The following is a 14,074-nucleotide window of genomic DNA, read 5'->3' as shown; positions in this document are numbered from 1 at the left end:
CCGGTACCCAGGGGGTGTGACGCAGTGTCCAGCCAGGGCCACCTTCTTCCTTCCTAGTCAGTTTCTGGAATAAGAAAGGGAACTGTGAGGCACCTAGAGCCACATGGGGGCTTTGGGAGCCCAGCCCAGGAGCCCCAGGGTCTGCCCTGGACCCTAGTCCCCCTTCCTGTAGGGTGAGACTTGGCGTTGATCCAAGGTCAGTGGCTGGGGCTGGTCAGTTGGTCTCGACTTTGGGTCTCACAGGGAGCCCCCATGTGGTCCCTGCGACTGGGCCTGGGCCAGAGGGAGGGCCCAGGGGCAGTGGATCCGTGGAGAGGCGACCCCCCGGCCCCTGGGGCCCACAGTGTCGATCTCATTTCTCTCTGGAGAGTAAGGCAGATCCTCCAGCCACAAGCCCCCCTTCCCTCAGGGGAGGGAGGATCTGGGGGACCACCCAAACTGAGTGAGGGAGAGGAGAGAGGAGGAAATGGATGACACCAAGGACAGTCAGTAAGGTTATGATGGCTTGTTGGTCTAGGGGTATGATTCTTGCTTTGGGTGCAAGAGGTCCTGGGTCCAAATCCTGGACAAGCCCACTTGTTTAAGGCAGTTCAGCTTCAAGTTTTATGATGCTCTATATATGTTTGATTCTGGAGATATATATGTAGCATCTAATAAATATACTACTGTGCAGGCACCCTACCTTCTGAGATTCTGGATGACCATGAGTGTTAGGACACCATTCAACCTAGCACAGTGCCTTTTTGAGAAGAATACTATTAATACTATTTTTATGTTCCTTTTAAACAATCATCATTATTTTCTAGTGGAGTGTGTGCACTTGATGGGTCCTGTATAGCTTCTCCAACCTCAGAATCAGATTGAACACCACCACTCTCAGTTCCCACTCACCTTGATTTTCCAGCAGTGCTTGCTTTTTCCACAGAAGCCACAGAAAACCTAACTTTACAAAAATATATATATATATGATATTTGAACTGCAGCATAGTTAAAAGATCTAATTTGAATTCTACTTGTTAGTCAAGTCATTTTGAAAATGTTTTGAAAATGTTTGCTCTCTCTTGTAGCTTTCAGTATGCTACAGCGTGTTAAAAGAATTTTCCTTCTCTTAACAGTTAAAAACATGGGATTGCTAATGTATATTTCTTAGAAGTAGTTGCTGTGAATTGAAATATGGGGCAGGGAGAAAGCAAATGGGAAGTGTGGATTAGAAGAAAGAACTTTACCTTGGGTAGGAGTATTAGTCTTAACAACTAACAGCGTTTATTTCCTTTTCCCTCCATCCTTTCAGAAGTGTATACTCCAGCAACCTTATTTTTCTAGTTCACACATATTGATCTGATATTAAATATTAAATAGGCTTAGGTTTTGCAGAGAAAGAAAAAATGGCTTATACACTGAAGTCATACCTTGTTTTTGTTTTAAAATTTTGGTTTCACTGTTAATGGGGTACATTGGATATAGGTTTACTTTAAAAACAGTTTGGACTTCCTTCAAGATACCTATTTCAAGAAAAAACATAGCTTTCCAAATGGTCACTATGTTTTAAAAAGTCTCACGTATATGCAATTCAAATAATGATGCTTAATTCAGAGTACTTTTGATGTTATATACAGTTTTATAATGTAAATCTAATTATATGGTCTTAGATCAGTTAGAATGGTGTATATTTTTTAGGTTTCAGGATTGCTTGAAGGGCTTCCTAAAATGTTTTTAAGTTCAGTTCTGATTATAAAGGACTTTGAGATTATCCCCCATATTGTCTGTAGAAGTGCAAACCTTAATTGACACTGTGTGGCATGACAGTTCAGCACCAAAACATTATAGTAAGTTCTGCTTATATTTCAGGTGAGGGAAATGATTAATAGTCCCCTATGTTTCTTTAACAATGTTTTATAGTTTTAAGGTGTTTTCTCACTCATTATTTCATTCCATGCTTACATTACCCACCTTTATATAATGGGCAAATCCATTTTATATTTGAGGAAGCTGAGACAGCACTATGTAGTGGAAAAGGCATGAGCTTTGGAATTACATACCTTGGTTCTAATCTTGGCTTTATCCTTTATGATCTAGTGATAATTATTTATTTACTTTTTAGTTCTTTTTATGCAGCAGTTATGTGTTCAAGATTCAGAAGTGGCAAAAGAATCTTATTAGAAATTAGTATAATCTCATTTTCATAAAATATGTGTGTACACACACATGTTTTATATACATATCTTTTAATATTGGCCAGTTATTATATTTGGAGAAGGCAATGGCACCCCACTCTAGTACTCTTGCCTGGAAAATCCCATGGACGGAGGAGCCTGGTAGGCTGCAGTCCATGGGGTCACTGAGAGTTGGACACAACTCAGTGACTTCACTTTTACTTTTCACTTTCATGCATTGGAGAAGGAAATGGCAACTTACTCCAGTGTTCTTGCCTGGAGAATCCCAGGGATGGGGGAGCCTGGTGAGTTGCTGTCTATGGGGTTGCACAGAGTCGGACACGACTGAAGCGACTTAGCAGTAGCAGCATGTGTGTGTGTGTATATATATATATATATATATATATATATATATATCATCATAAAACTTGAAACTGAACTGCCTCGAACCAGTGGTTCACATAGAATGGTGTCTGATGGATATTGACTATTGCTCTTTCTCTCAAAACTTTAAACATCCCTGGAAAATTAACAGTGCCATAAAGGTGCCTCCACACACAGTTTTGGGACTGCAGAACTAGGCCAGAAGTGTTGCCCTGAGTACAGGAGTCACCTGGTTTAGGGACAGAAGTGGCCAGCATCAGAAGGAGCTCCTGCAGGTGGCCCCTTGGGCTGGGTGTGGGGGTGATCGCTATGGAAGGGGCTGCCCTTTGAGCCCAGTCCTTCCCCCTACCCCAGGGGGCCCTGTCTGCCTGAGTGACACCCTGAGCCAGCAGCCCTGCACTCCTAGCCAGCTCTAACACCGAGGGCTGTTGGTCCACACAGACAGTACAGCCAGGCCCTGCCTGCTTGGTTCTGAAGAGAACCCTTTGGGTTGAATTCGGGACCTCTCACATCTAAAGCAAGAAAAGCACCCTCAGAACAGAAAAGTCCCTCTGGCTGGTGGTCCTTGGCGTCTGCTCTCCCTCACAGTCTGACGTGTACCCTCATCTCTGCGGTCTGGAATGCCAGTGTCTGTGGTGCTGAAAGACCATTCACAGACCACTGACAGATTTTCCTAAAACAAAAACCAACCAAACAAAAACCCCCCAAACCAGCTAACCACAGGGGTTCATTTGGGATTTGAACCCAGGACCTCCCACTCCCAAAGCAAGAATCACGCCCCTACACAAGCAAGCCACAGCATATGGGCTCCTAGTTGTCCTTGGTATCATCCATTTCCTCCTCTCTCCCTCACTCAGTTTGGGTGGTCCCCCAGATCCTCCCTCCCCTGAGGGAAGGGGGGCTTGTGGCTGGAGGATCTGCCTTACTCTCCAGAGAGAAATGAGATCGACACTGTGGGCCCCAGGGGCCGGGGGGTCGCCTCTCCATGGATCCACTGCCCCTGGGCCCTCCCTCTGGCCCAGGCCCAGTTGCAGGGACCACATGGGGGCTCCCTGTGAGACCCAAAGTCGAGACCAACTGACCAGCCCCAGCCACTGACCTTGGATCAACGCCAAGTCTCACCCTACAGGAAAGGGGACTAGGGTCCAGGGCAGACCCTGGGGCTCCTGGGCTGGGCTCCCAAAGCCCCCATGTGGCTCTAGGTGCCTCACAGTTCCCTTTCTTATTCCAGAAACTGACTAGGAAGGAAGAAGGTGGCCCTGGCTGGACACTGCGTCACACCCCCTGGGTACCAGGATCCCCCTCCAGGCTTGCAGCGGGTCTCCTGGGTCATTCCGGTTCAGACCACACTGTCCACCCTAAAGCAGGTTGTAGGTTGGGGTGGGGTGGGTAGTGTGAATTGGGGGCGGGGGTCACAGGGCCCAGATTCGTCCTCAAGAGCTCTTGCAGGCCCTGGGGACTCACCCCAAGACCACCGTAGATAAGAACGCCTTGTGCTACCCATCTCTAGTGAGCCTAATCTTCAGGACCCTGTCCTCTGTCTGCAAGAGGGTCCTGATCTTCCCACCCCATGGGAGGAGAAATGGTCGGGGAAACTTGGGTTCTGATTCCATATCTGGGAAGCAAGGAGGCAGTTTCATGGGGCTGCCTCCTGCGTGCGGGGTCCGGGGACTGTGAATAGGGCTTCAGGGGCCCAGGCACTGACTTCCCAGCACTGCACGCACCCATCTGGCCTCCATCTGTCCGTCTGGGTCAGCCTCCCCTTTCCCCCTTCCCTCGGAACCCTAGGCAAGTCTCTGTATTTCAGTCAAGGCCGTCCTGACCCCTCGCAGTCTTCAAACCTGAGGCTCCTTGGCAGTTTCTCAAGTAAACTGGAAGGGGCCAAGCTGTGCACAGCAGGGATCTACGGACAGGGGTGGTTCCTTCAAAGAAAAAAGATGAAAGAGGTGCCCGGCTAGCTCAGTCGGTAGAGCATGAGACTCTTAATCTCAGGGTCGTGGGTTCGAGCCCCATGCTGGGTGCAGATTTTGTTAAGCTGCGTTAGGAGAGTTCCGAGTCTTATGCAACAAGCAAGCATTCACAGAATCCTAGCCACACCAATCACAAGACCCTGGGACCAAATTTCAAGACCTCGACCTAGGAAAAGGAAATGGCAACTCACTCCAATATTCTTGCCTAGGAAACCCATGGCCGAAGGCGCCTGGCCCGCTACAGTCCAGAGTCTTTTCCCACACGACTGAGCAGCTAAGCAACAACGATGACCTAGGGTCACGGAGAAAGCATGGAACTTTCATAAAGAAGGAGACAGGGAAGATCTTCATTTTTTGATGGTTTGATCTTTTGGAGGTGACTGCTGGCTGGGGACAGACTCCCAACCCCAGGGCCAGCTAATTCCTAGAGGAAGTAAACAGTTTGCAAACCAACAAATTTCTAGTCCACACACTGAGTTATCTCTTAATCTAACTTTCACACACCAAGCCAATATTTCCCCTGGCCCCAATCACCCAGGGCTTGATCACCCAGCCCCCACAACCTAAAACCCACTGAACTGTTCAAATAAGCCAGCCACTGTTGATCCCACCCTGCCTTACTTTTCCCATGGAAGGGATTTGCCCAGAACCACAGGAGGCTCCCAAGGTGGTCCTCTCCCACCCTGTGGGGCTTTGGGGATCAACAGGGGGATCCGCCACACTTTTCCGGGCGCACAGGCTGGCAGCCCTGGGGCCAGGCGCATAAGGCGGAGCGGTCACCTCCTTCCCCTGATCCTCCTCCTCCGTAGGTTCTAGGACACAGGCCCCACCTTAGGGGATCGGCGCCTGTTTGATGCCAGTCCCCTGTGCCTGCCTGCTCCGAAGCCACAATCCACAGCCCCACGCTGTCAGCCTGAGGCTCGGAGTCCTCTGGACTGCCGGTGCTCGTCCTGTAAGATGCCTTCCCGCTCATCGAAGCCTCTGGTCCCCGACCCCCCGCCCCCATGTTTCTGCTGCTCACTCCCCTAGGGCGGGGATCAATCCCACTGTGGTCCAGGAATCAACCCTTCCTGATCCTGGCTTAGGGGACCTCTCTTTCTGCCCCTGCTGGCCTGGGTTTCTTGGGTCTCCCCGCCCGAATCCAAGTGCCCCTCTGCCAGTCTACTTCGGAATAAACCTGACTCGCGCAAGGATGGGAATAGTTGTAAAGGAAGGGTTGAGAGGGACCTTGCAGGGGAGGCTCGTTGGTCTAGGGGTATGATTCTCGCTTCGGGTGCGAGAGGTCCCGGGTTCAAATCCCGGACGAGCCCAAGTGATCCTTTCCGGTTTACCCACTGTTTTAGAGCCCGGAGGATCGATAGCGAACCTAGAGACTTACCGGCCACGCGTTCTGCGCTCCACTTCAGGCCCCTCCTTGTTGATGCTGACCCCGGCTCACATTCCTCTCCGGAGCCCGAGCCCGGGAACCTGACCTCACGGTCCCTGCTCCCACGCACAGCTCTGATCCATTCTTCCTTCCCCGCACGCAGCTCTTTCCCGACTGGACACGATTTTCTTCCGGCTGGTCCGAGATGCGCTGGTAAAGGTGTAAAAATACACATTGGCTTTTGAAGACTCCATCCAAAGTAAGCGGTCTGATAATTTGTTGAAATGATACTTTAGATATATATTGATTTAGTTAAAATATACTACACTTAATTTTACCTTTTTGTTACTATTTTAAAAATCTGTGGGAATTCCTTGGTGGTCCAGTGGTTAATCAAGATTCGCCGTTTTCATTGCTGGAGTCTCCGGTTGATCCCCAATAGAGTAGCTAAGATCTGACGTCTAATAAGATGTTAAATAGGAATTTGATAGAAGGCATTCTTCTTTTGTTCCAGAATTCAAAATTCTTCCACTACATACATTCACCGTTGGAAGGAAGGCTTATACATGTGTGTGTGTGTGTGTGTGTGTGTGTGTGTGTGTGTGTGTGTGTGTGTTAGTTGCTTGGTGGTGTTCGACTCTTTGCAACCCGATATACTGTAGCCCACCAGGCCCCTCCATCCATGGGATTCTCCAAGCAAGAACACTGAAGTCGGTTGCCATTTCCTTCTCCAAAAGGAACTATAGAAAAAAAGAAAGTGAAGTAGCTCAGTTGCTTCCAATTCTTTGCGACCCCATGAACCATAGCCTACCAGGCTCCTTCATTCGTGGAATTTTCCAGGCAAGAGTACTAGAGTGGGTTGCCATTTCCTTCATATTGTTATGCAATATGTTAAGTATTGTTAAGCAATGCTTAACTTTTAGTTTAGCTGATTGAATTTCTTACCTGGCAACTTGGAACCCCATGTATGTGTTCTACTGGACAAGATGGAAGCTGCAGATGATTAGAATCCAACCTTGAAGGTTCTACAGTGTTACTTCAGCCCTACATTATTATATGAAGAGGTCACAGCCACAGTCCACTGAGGTTCAAGTGGGGTCAGTCCAAAGACCCCCACTCCTCACTGCAAAGAGTGTCAAATAATTTGTGGTCATTAAAAAAGAAAAAAAGAAAAAAGCTTTATTCAGACTCCCAGATATTTAGAGAAAAAGCCAGTGTCTACCAGTGGGGAGATGGAACAGGGAAAGGGGCACATGGGGTAAGGGATTAATAGGTAGAAACTATTATGTACAAAATAAGCTACAATGATATACTGTACAACACTGGGAATAAAGTCAATTTTTCTAGTAATTATGAATGAAGTATAATCTTTAAAATTGTGAATCACTATATTGTACACCTGTAACATAAAATATTGTACATCAATTATACTTCAATTTTTTAAAGTTTTGATATAATAGAGTGTAACACATTTAAAGTACACAATTTCATACATTTTGATCTTTGTGTACTCCCAAACCATCACCAGAGTCAAAATAATGAACAAATTCATCAACCTCAACATTTTTCTCATGGCTCTGTTATCTCTTCCTTCTACCCCTCAAACACCAGTTTGCTGAGAGTTTTTAAAATCAGGAATGGAGGTTGGACTTATCAAGTGCCTTTACTGCATGTATTGAGATGATCATATAGTCTTTTTCATTCTATAAAAAGTGCATTGATTTTTAAATGTAAACATTCTAGATAGTTTAAAGACATATCAGAACGTTAAAGATCTTGCTCCTCTGTGACGTGTCCCTTACCCTCTAGCCAGCTCCCTTCCTTCCTCACTTTCACCGGTGGAAAGAAACATCCGTCCTCCAACTTTGGGCGTCCTAAAAGGCGCAGCTCTCAGGGATGTGGTTGACAACAGTTTTTGCTGACAGAAGCCACCCCAACATACAGATGCCAAAATGTGACCGATTACCCCGGGTGGGACTCGAACCCACAATCCCTGGCTTAGGAGGCCAGTGCCTTCTCCATTAGGCCACCGGGGCGTGCTCCCTAGGCGCTCTCTTCCTGTCCAGGACCCGCCCCTTCTACATTTGAAGCACGAGACTTCTGTTCCAGTATTTTGCTGCGCTGCTTCCTTTGTTTAGGGACAAGCACAGGCTTGGGATATAGGCACCTTTGTGCCCGGTACCCTAGGGTCCCAGGGTTGCCCAAGTCCCCCCGCGCCTGGTGGGGATGGAGGAGGAAGTCGAGGTGGAGGTGGGGGTGGGGGTGGAAGCCGCCCTGAGTGAGTATCGCCGAACCCCGGACCCTAGAACATCAAGCATAACCTCACCATCCCCTTCGGGATATTGGCACCGAAACTTGCCCCAGGTTCCCTCTCTCGGAGCAGGGCATCCCGCCTCTGCCCTAGTTGCGGTGGGGGGGGTGGGGGGGTGGGGTGGGGGACGGGGGGAGGAGAGGAAGGGCGGGGTCAGGGCGACCAAGAACCAGAATGCGTCATCTTCGTTCTGGCTCTTTGGTTTAAGGATACGGTGCTGGCCTTGGGGGCGACCGGCCCTTCACGACAGTCTTGGGCATCCCTGAGTTTCCAGACGCTGTCGCTTTCAGGAGGGGCAAGCCGGGAAAGCTCCAGGAGGAGGGGATCCATCACCTCTCCCCCTTTTTAGTGCCCAGCACTGGGAAGGCGGTGGCTACAGACTTTTCCTGCTGGAAGAAGTGTCCCTCACCCTCTGCTCGTCTCACCTGGAGACTCAGGGGGACAATGGGACCCGGAAGGGACCTGTGGACAAGGACCGAGTTGGGGAAGGAGATGAGGGAGTTCAGAACCTCCACACTCGTCCTCCGAGCCGCGCGCGGCACCTTGTCCCACGACGACGCCCTTGGGGCTCGAACCCGGGACCCGATCTGGGATGATGCTAAGGAAGACAGGAGGTCGCAGCTTCTCGCACTCCGGGCGTCCAGGCTGCGGACTCTGCGACCCCAGACCACAAATCGCCCCTACCGGAGCAAAAGGGACCAGGTTTGTCTGCTGTGGAGGCTCCAGCGAGTGGGCCACTCGCTAGAGCGAGGGACTGGGGACCTGACTTTCCTCTGCAGACCTAGAACGTGGGCCACGAGTGGAAGACAGCAGCTCCGCGATTCAGCGCCTGTAACCTCCGGCGGGAAGTAGAAAATGGGAAGAAAAGGCGGGGTAGGAGTAGCCCGCCAGTCACCTGGGCTCCGCCTTCCCCTGCAATGCCCGGCTAGCTCAGTCGGTAGAGCATGAGACTCTTAATCTCAGGGTCGTGGGTTCGAGCCCCACGTTGGGCGGGTTTCCTATTTTGGGGGCCCCTGTCACTTGCATAGGCTTTTCAATAACTCCGAATCCGCTTTGGAGAGATCTTCCTGAGAAAGGGCTTCCCTGCTGGCACAGCTGGTAAAGAATCCACCTGCAATGTAGGTAGAGCTGAGTTCTATCCCTGGGTTGGGAAGATCCCCTGGAGAAGGGAAGAGTTTATGGCCCCAGTATTCTTGCCGGAGAATTCCAAGGACTGTATAGTCCATGGAGGGTCGCAAAGAGTCAGACAGGACTAAGCGACTTTCACTTTTCTGAGAAAACAAACACAAAGTCCTAGGCACCTTATCCTATGAGGAGGAAGAAAGGACACCGATTTGGGGTGTGATTCTCCCCTCAGAAGACATTTTGGGCGGAGGGAGCAGGGAGGGTGTGTCTTAAACAAGAAAAGACAGAGCCAGGCCTGGAGGGGTCCCTACCCTATTGCTATCGTGTCGGTTCTGCTCCCTGACAGACTGGGGTCTCTGAGCCTTGGTTATACTCTTCAGCTGGCTTTGGGTGGGTCCACAGGGCCCCTGGTGCCCTCACACCAAGTGAGACTCACATCCTACCCCTCTCTACAGGCGGATTCAAATCCTGGACAAGCCCTTCCCTTGCCCTCAGTGCATTTTTGTGGTGTGCCTGGAATGACAGACTGTGATTCCAGGTGCTTTTACTTTATGATGGAGAGCAAAGGGATTGAGACAGGAGGAAGTAAGTAGTGACAGGGAGTCCTGAGGTCCAAGCCCTGCTCTCCCCCCTTGCCCTGGGTGTCACTTTGGGACACTGTGGACTGGTCTATGTCCCTGACCCACACATCCATGCTTCCCTGCACAGACTCTGTCCCTGAACCTTAGTTTCAGGAGCACTCGAGTAACCTTGCGGAGATCTAAGAAATTTCCTCAGCCAAGTGACTGGTGATCTGGGATTTTGCGCCTCCCTCTAGGTGTGAGTGGTCCAGGATACAAATCCTGGGCAATTCTTTTAGGGTTGGGAGAGGGCTATAGGATCAGGCTCCTCTAGTCCCCATCTGGACTTCAGAGATCTGGACCCACCAAGCCTGGACTCTCAAGGGCCTCTAAGGGCCTCATCTGTAGAGTGGGGATAATAGCAGCTCATGCCTCAAAGATTTATTTGGGATATTAAGTTACTTGATTTTTTGGTAAGTAATTTAGAACAGTGTCTCAAGACTGCAGAACTAACTCTTGCCTGAGCTTCCATCCTGTCTGCCCACCCCAGGCCACCTCCCTGAGCCAGGCAACTCTGGGCTGCTGGAAGCACCGGTTTTCTCCCTAGGGCCCCTCCCATCTCCCTGGGCCCACTCTTGCCCCTGTACCTCACACTCTTCCGCCCCACTTTGGGCAGAAACCTGAAGAGTCTTGTCCCAGATGGCAGCCTCTAGCTCTGGATCCTGAGGGTTCCCATCAGTGATCCGACCGGACTCAGAGTCAGTCGGGGCTCAGCAAAATATTTTGGCAGAAGGAACCCACGGCTCAGGCCTGCTTTCCATCACCCTGAGGCAGGAACTGTGTCCTCATATTCCTGGCGCCACCTCAAGCTGACATACTCACGTCCCCTGGCCTCATAGTGGGGACTGGAGTCAACATGTGGGCCTAAGGCTGTGTCAAAGCCCAGAGAAAGATCGAATTCAACTCAGTACCAGGCAACATCCGGGATCTCAGGCTGCACCTGACTTTGGTGGTTCGGGTTGAGGGCCACGGGTGCAGCTGAAAATACCCATGATCTGAAGCAGACCCTGGCATCATCCTGAGCCGAGACGTGGCTTTAACAGATATTTGGCGACAGCAAGTAGGTGGGCCCATCCTCATTTGGGGCCGAGTGTCCGTCTACATGTCGTGAGATCATCCCCCTCGGGTCTGACCTGAGTTCTGTCCTTGCCGCAGGGCTTCTGGCAGCCACTGAGCCACCAGCCAACCGTCCCACCCTCCGTCAGTACCAAGCCCCACCCCAGCCCCGCACAGTCCTCCCAAGCCTGAGAACACCACAGATTCTAGGCAGTCTAGATACTGAGAATGCCCGGAGAGGACTCCATGTCCCCGCTGACCCCAAGCCTGCCCTCTCCTGTCATTTGGAGTGGTCCATAGCCAGTCACCTTCGGAAATTTGGAGCAGGTAGCAAAGTGCAGCTGCCCGGCTAGCTTAATCTCAGGGTCGTCGTGGGTTTGAGCCCAACCTTCGGGGACTTTTTGGCTGCCTTTTTTTTTTTTTGCTGTCTATTGTGGATTTCTGTCCCACGTGAGCTAGTTTTCTACTCCCAGCTGTCCACTCTTGACTAAAAACTGCCCTGTTAGAGGCTCAGTGAGCTGAAACACATAAATTCCTGATCACCATAGGCGTCTATGCTGGGACCTGCCCTCTCTGTCGTCCTCTCCTTTGAGCGTTTGGGCCTCTCGTGGGGGCTTGTAGACTCCCATTTTTGGAAGGCGAGGGGAGTAAGGAGTTTAGGACAAGGCCAGAACTAATGCCCGTTAAGGCTGCAAGCTCCCCAAATTAAAAAGTGTGAAGACCTAGGCTGTCCCGGGAATTTGACCCTTTTGCTCCTAACGGAGCCTCCCAGTGGCTCAGCCGGTAAAGAATCCGCCTGCTATGCAGGAGACCTGGGTTCGTTACCCTGGGTTGGGAAGATCCCTTGGAAAAGGGAATGGCTTGTGGATGCACTATTCTGGCCTGGAGAATTCCACGGACTGTATAGTCGATGGGGTCATAAAGAGTCGGACAGGACTGAGCGACTTTCACTCAGCACTGAACCAGTGAGCCTTCCCAGGGAAACTCCTCCTCTTCCTCTTCTTGCTCAGAAATAGTGCTCTGTTTGGGGGAGTTTTGGTTCAGGTGTCAATCAAAGAGGGATAAACGGTTGTTCCAGTAGTTGCAGAGTCTGCTTTGCCTCAGGCCCAGGCACCCCGGACAGGTCCTGGAGAGAGCCGCCTGCGGGCGAGGTGCAGGGCTGGAGTCAACAGCAGCCACTTGAGGCCAGGTGGGAGGGGGTCTTCAGGGACCTCCCAAGAGTGGAGAGCGGCAGCTTCCCAGTCTCCCTTCATCTCCCACAGCAGGAGGAGCCAGTGAGCTAACCGTCCGTCTGAAGCCGGAGTTCGGCTGCGAACCCGCCACCTCAAGAACCCACAGAGCGGGTTTCGCAGGTGCGCACACTGACAACTGAGCTACAGCGGCGAGCTTCCCGGGAGTCACCTGCAGAGGGACGGGGGGAGGGGCTGGAGGCGTGTGTGTCGGCTCGTTGGTCTAGGGGTATGATTCTCGCTTTGGGTGCGAGAGGTCCCGGGTTCAAATCCCGGACGAGCCCGTCCTTTTTCTTTAAGAGGAGGACTGAAGACCGACTTGGTGGAAGCTTCGGGGAGACACAAGGCGCGCCTAGGGCCTCTGAGGCCAGGACCGCTGCTGCCCGGCCGGATCAGTCGGTAGAACAAAGCGACTCTCACAGTCAAGCCTCGGGGGTTGGGGGCCCCGCGCCCGAAGAGCGCTGTCTTGATGTTGACCTGCGGGGGCGGGAGCGGGGCGCGGAGCCGGGAGAAGCGCGAGCAGCGCGGGAGGCCGAGGCGGAGGCGGTGTCCCCTGGATGGACTCCGCCGGCGTTTGTTGAGCGATCACCGGGGACCACGTCTTGGGGGTTCGGCCGCCCCCAAAGCGAGCGTCCCAGAGATCGCGGCTCCGGGACCCTCCGCGCCCCAGCCCGCTCTCGAACGCTCCCCACCTGCCCGCGCGACCCGGAGTCCTTCGCCGGCTTTGTCCAGCGGGTCCCCTGCGCTCACGGCTGCGAAGAGGCCTGCGAAGTGACCGGTGAGCGGCGCGGGGACAGAGGCCGGCCGCCCTTCCCGGTCCCGGGCTCTCTGTCGTCCGAGGGCGGAGGGGCGGCGGCGCGGGCCCCGGGCTGTCGGAGCGCAGGGGCTTCTGTCCGTTTTGCCGGCCCGGGAGCGCTGAGTTTCCCCCGCGCTCATCATTCCTGGAAGCCCGCACTTCCCAGTGGGTCTGAATTTGGGGTCTCCCTTCCGCACCACCTTAGTGGCGTCGCCGGTCCAGCTCCAAGACACCACGGCATCAGAGAGGAGAGCCAAAAAACCTTAATAAGTACGGCTCGTTGGTCTAGGGGTATGATTCTCGCTTAGGGTGCGAGAGGTCCCGGGTTCAAATCCCGGACGAGCCCTGCTTTTCTTCCCCACTTGTGGGTCTCAGGGCCCATTCTGTGCCTCCCCTTGTCGTCGTTTCAAAATTTTCATTGAGGCCCAGTGGCCAAAGTGTCTCCACGAGTGTCTCAAAAAGCTACTTTTTCAGTCCGAGTTCCAGGCACGGAAGACGGAGAGAGGTTCCCTTCTTCTGCATCAGGAGTCGGTGGTACGCCGCTTGCAGGTCTCTGAACCGTCAAGCCTGGGCCCCACAGTCCCAGGTCAGAAGGCCAGGATATCGGCGTGCAGAGAGGTGATGCGCTGCTGGCGTTTGCGTCTGGAGCCCAGCCGAACCTCAGATCCAGTCACCCCATGTTCCCGCCGACCCCGGGACTTGCCCCATCCTGTCATTTGGGGGGGTCCACAGCCATCAAGTTCCGACACGTGTCCGCAGAGGAGTCTGTGCAGTTGCCCGGCTAGCTCAGTCGGTAGAGCATGAGACTCTTAATCTCAGGGTCGTGGGTTCGAGCCCCACGCTGGGCGTAGATTTTGCTGCCTATTTGAATTTTTGCCTCACGTGGGTTGGTCTACTCGCAGCTGTCCATTCCCTATTTAAAACTGCCCTGTTGGAGGCACTGGGTGCAGACATACACACCTTAGGAAGCCAGCCTGGGTCCTGCCCTCGGAGTTGTCTGCTCTTTGTAGCGGTTGGGCCTCTATTCGGGACAGCTAGACTCCCATTTCTGGAAGGTGAAGGGA

The 14,074-nt window shown here is 52.2% G+C and overlaps 7 non-coding genes across 7 annotated transcripts; 6 read left to right on the top strand and 1 right to left on the bottom strand.

The window, feature by feature from the left end:
* The first annotated feature begins 4,485 nt into the window (after positions 1-4,485).
* Positions 4,486-4,558, top strand: TRNAK-CUU (transfer RNA lysine (anticodon CUU)). Its single transcript has one exon. It is a non-coding gene; the product is annotated as a tRNA-Lys (tRNA).
* A 1,187-nt stretch (positions 4,559-5,745) lies between these two features.
* Positions 5,746-5,817, top strand: TRNAP-CGG (transfer RNA proline (anticodon CGG)). The gene has a single exon. It is a non-coding gene; the product is annotated as a tRNA-Pro (tRNA).
* A 2,019-nt stretch (positions 5,818-7,836) lies between these two features.
* On the bottom strand, positions 7,837-7,909 carry TRNAR-CCU (transfer RNA arginine (anticodon CCU)). Its single transcript has one exon. It is a non-coding gene; the product is annotated as a tRNA-Arg (tRNA).
* Positions 7,910-9,103: 1,194 nt separating this feature from the next.
* Positions 9,104-9,176, top strand: TRNAK-CUU (transfer RNA lysine (anticodon CUU)). The gene has a single exon. It is a non-coding gene; the product is annotated as a tRNA-Lys (tRNA).
* A 3,250-nt stretch (positions 9,177-12,426) lies between these two features.
* TRNAP-UGG (transfer RNA proline (anticodon UGG)) lies at positions 12,427-12,498 on the top strand. The gene has a single exon. It is a non-coding gene; the product is annotated as a tRNA-Pro (tRNA).
* A 786-nt stretch (positions 12,499-13,284) lies between these two features.
* On the top strand, positions 13,285-13,356 carry TRNAP-AGG (transfer RNA proline (anticodon AGG)). Its single transcript has one exon. It is a non-coding gene; the product is annotated as a tRNA-Pro (tRNA).
* A 429-nt stretch (positions 13,357-13,785) lies between these two features.
* TRNAK-CUU (transfer RNA lysine (anticodon CUU)) lies at positions 13,786-13,858 on the top strand. Its single transcript has one exon. It is a non-coding gene; the product is annotated as a tRNA-Lys (tRNA).
* The last annotated feature ends 216 nt before the right edge of the window (positions 13,859-14,074 follow it).

This window comes from Budorcas taxicolor, chromosome 2, assembly GCF_023091745.1.
Source record: "Budorcas taxicolor isolate Tak-1 chromosome 2, Takin1.1, whole genome shotgun sequence".
Classification (NCBI taxonomy): Eukaryota; Metazoa; Chordata; class Mammalia; order Artiodactyla; family Bovidae; genus Budorcas; species Budorcas taxicolor.
The sequence above is the reverse complement of the archived record's forward strand: the minus strand, read 5'-3'. Positions and strand labels throughout refer to the sequence as shown.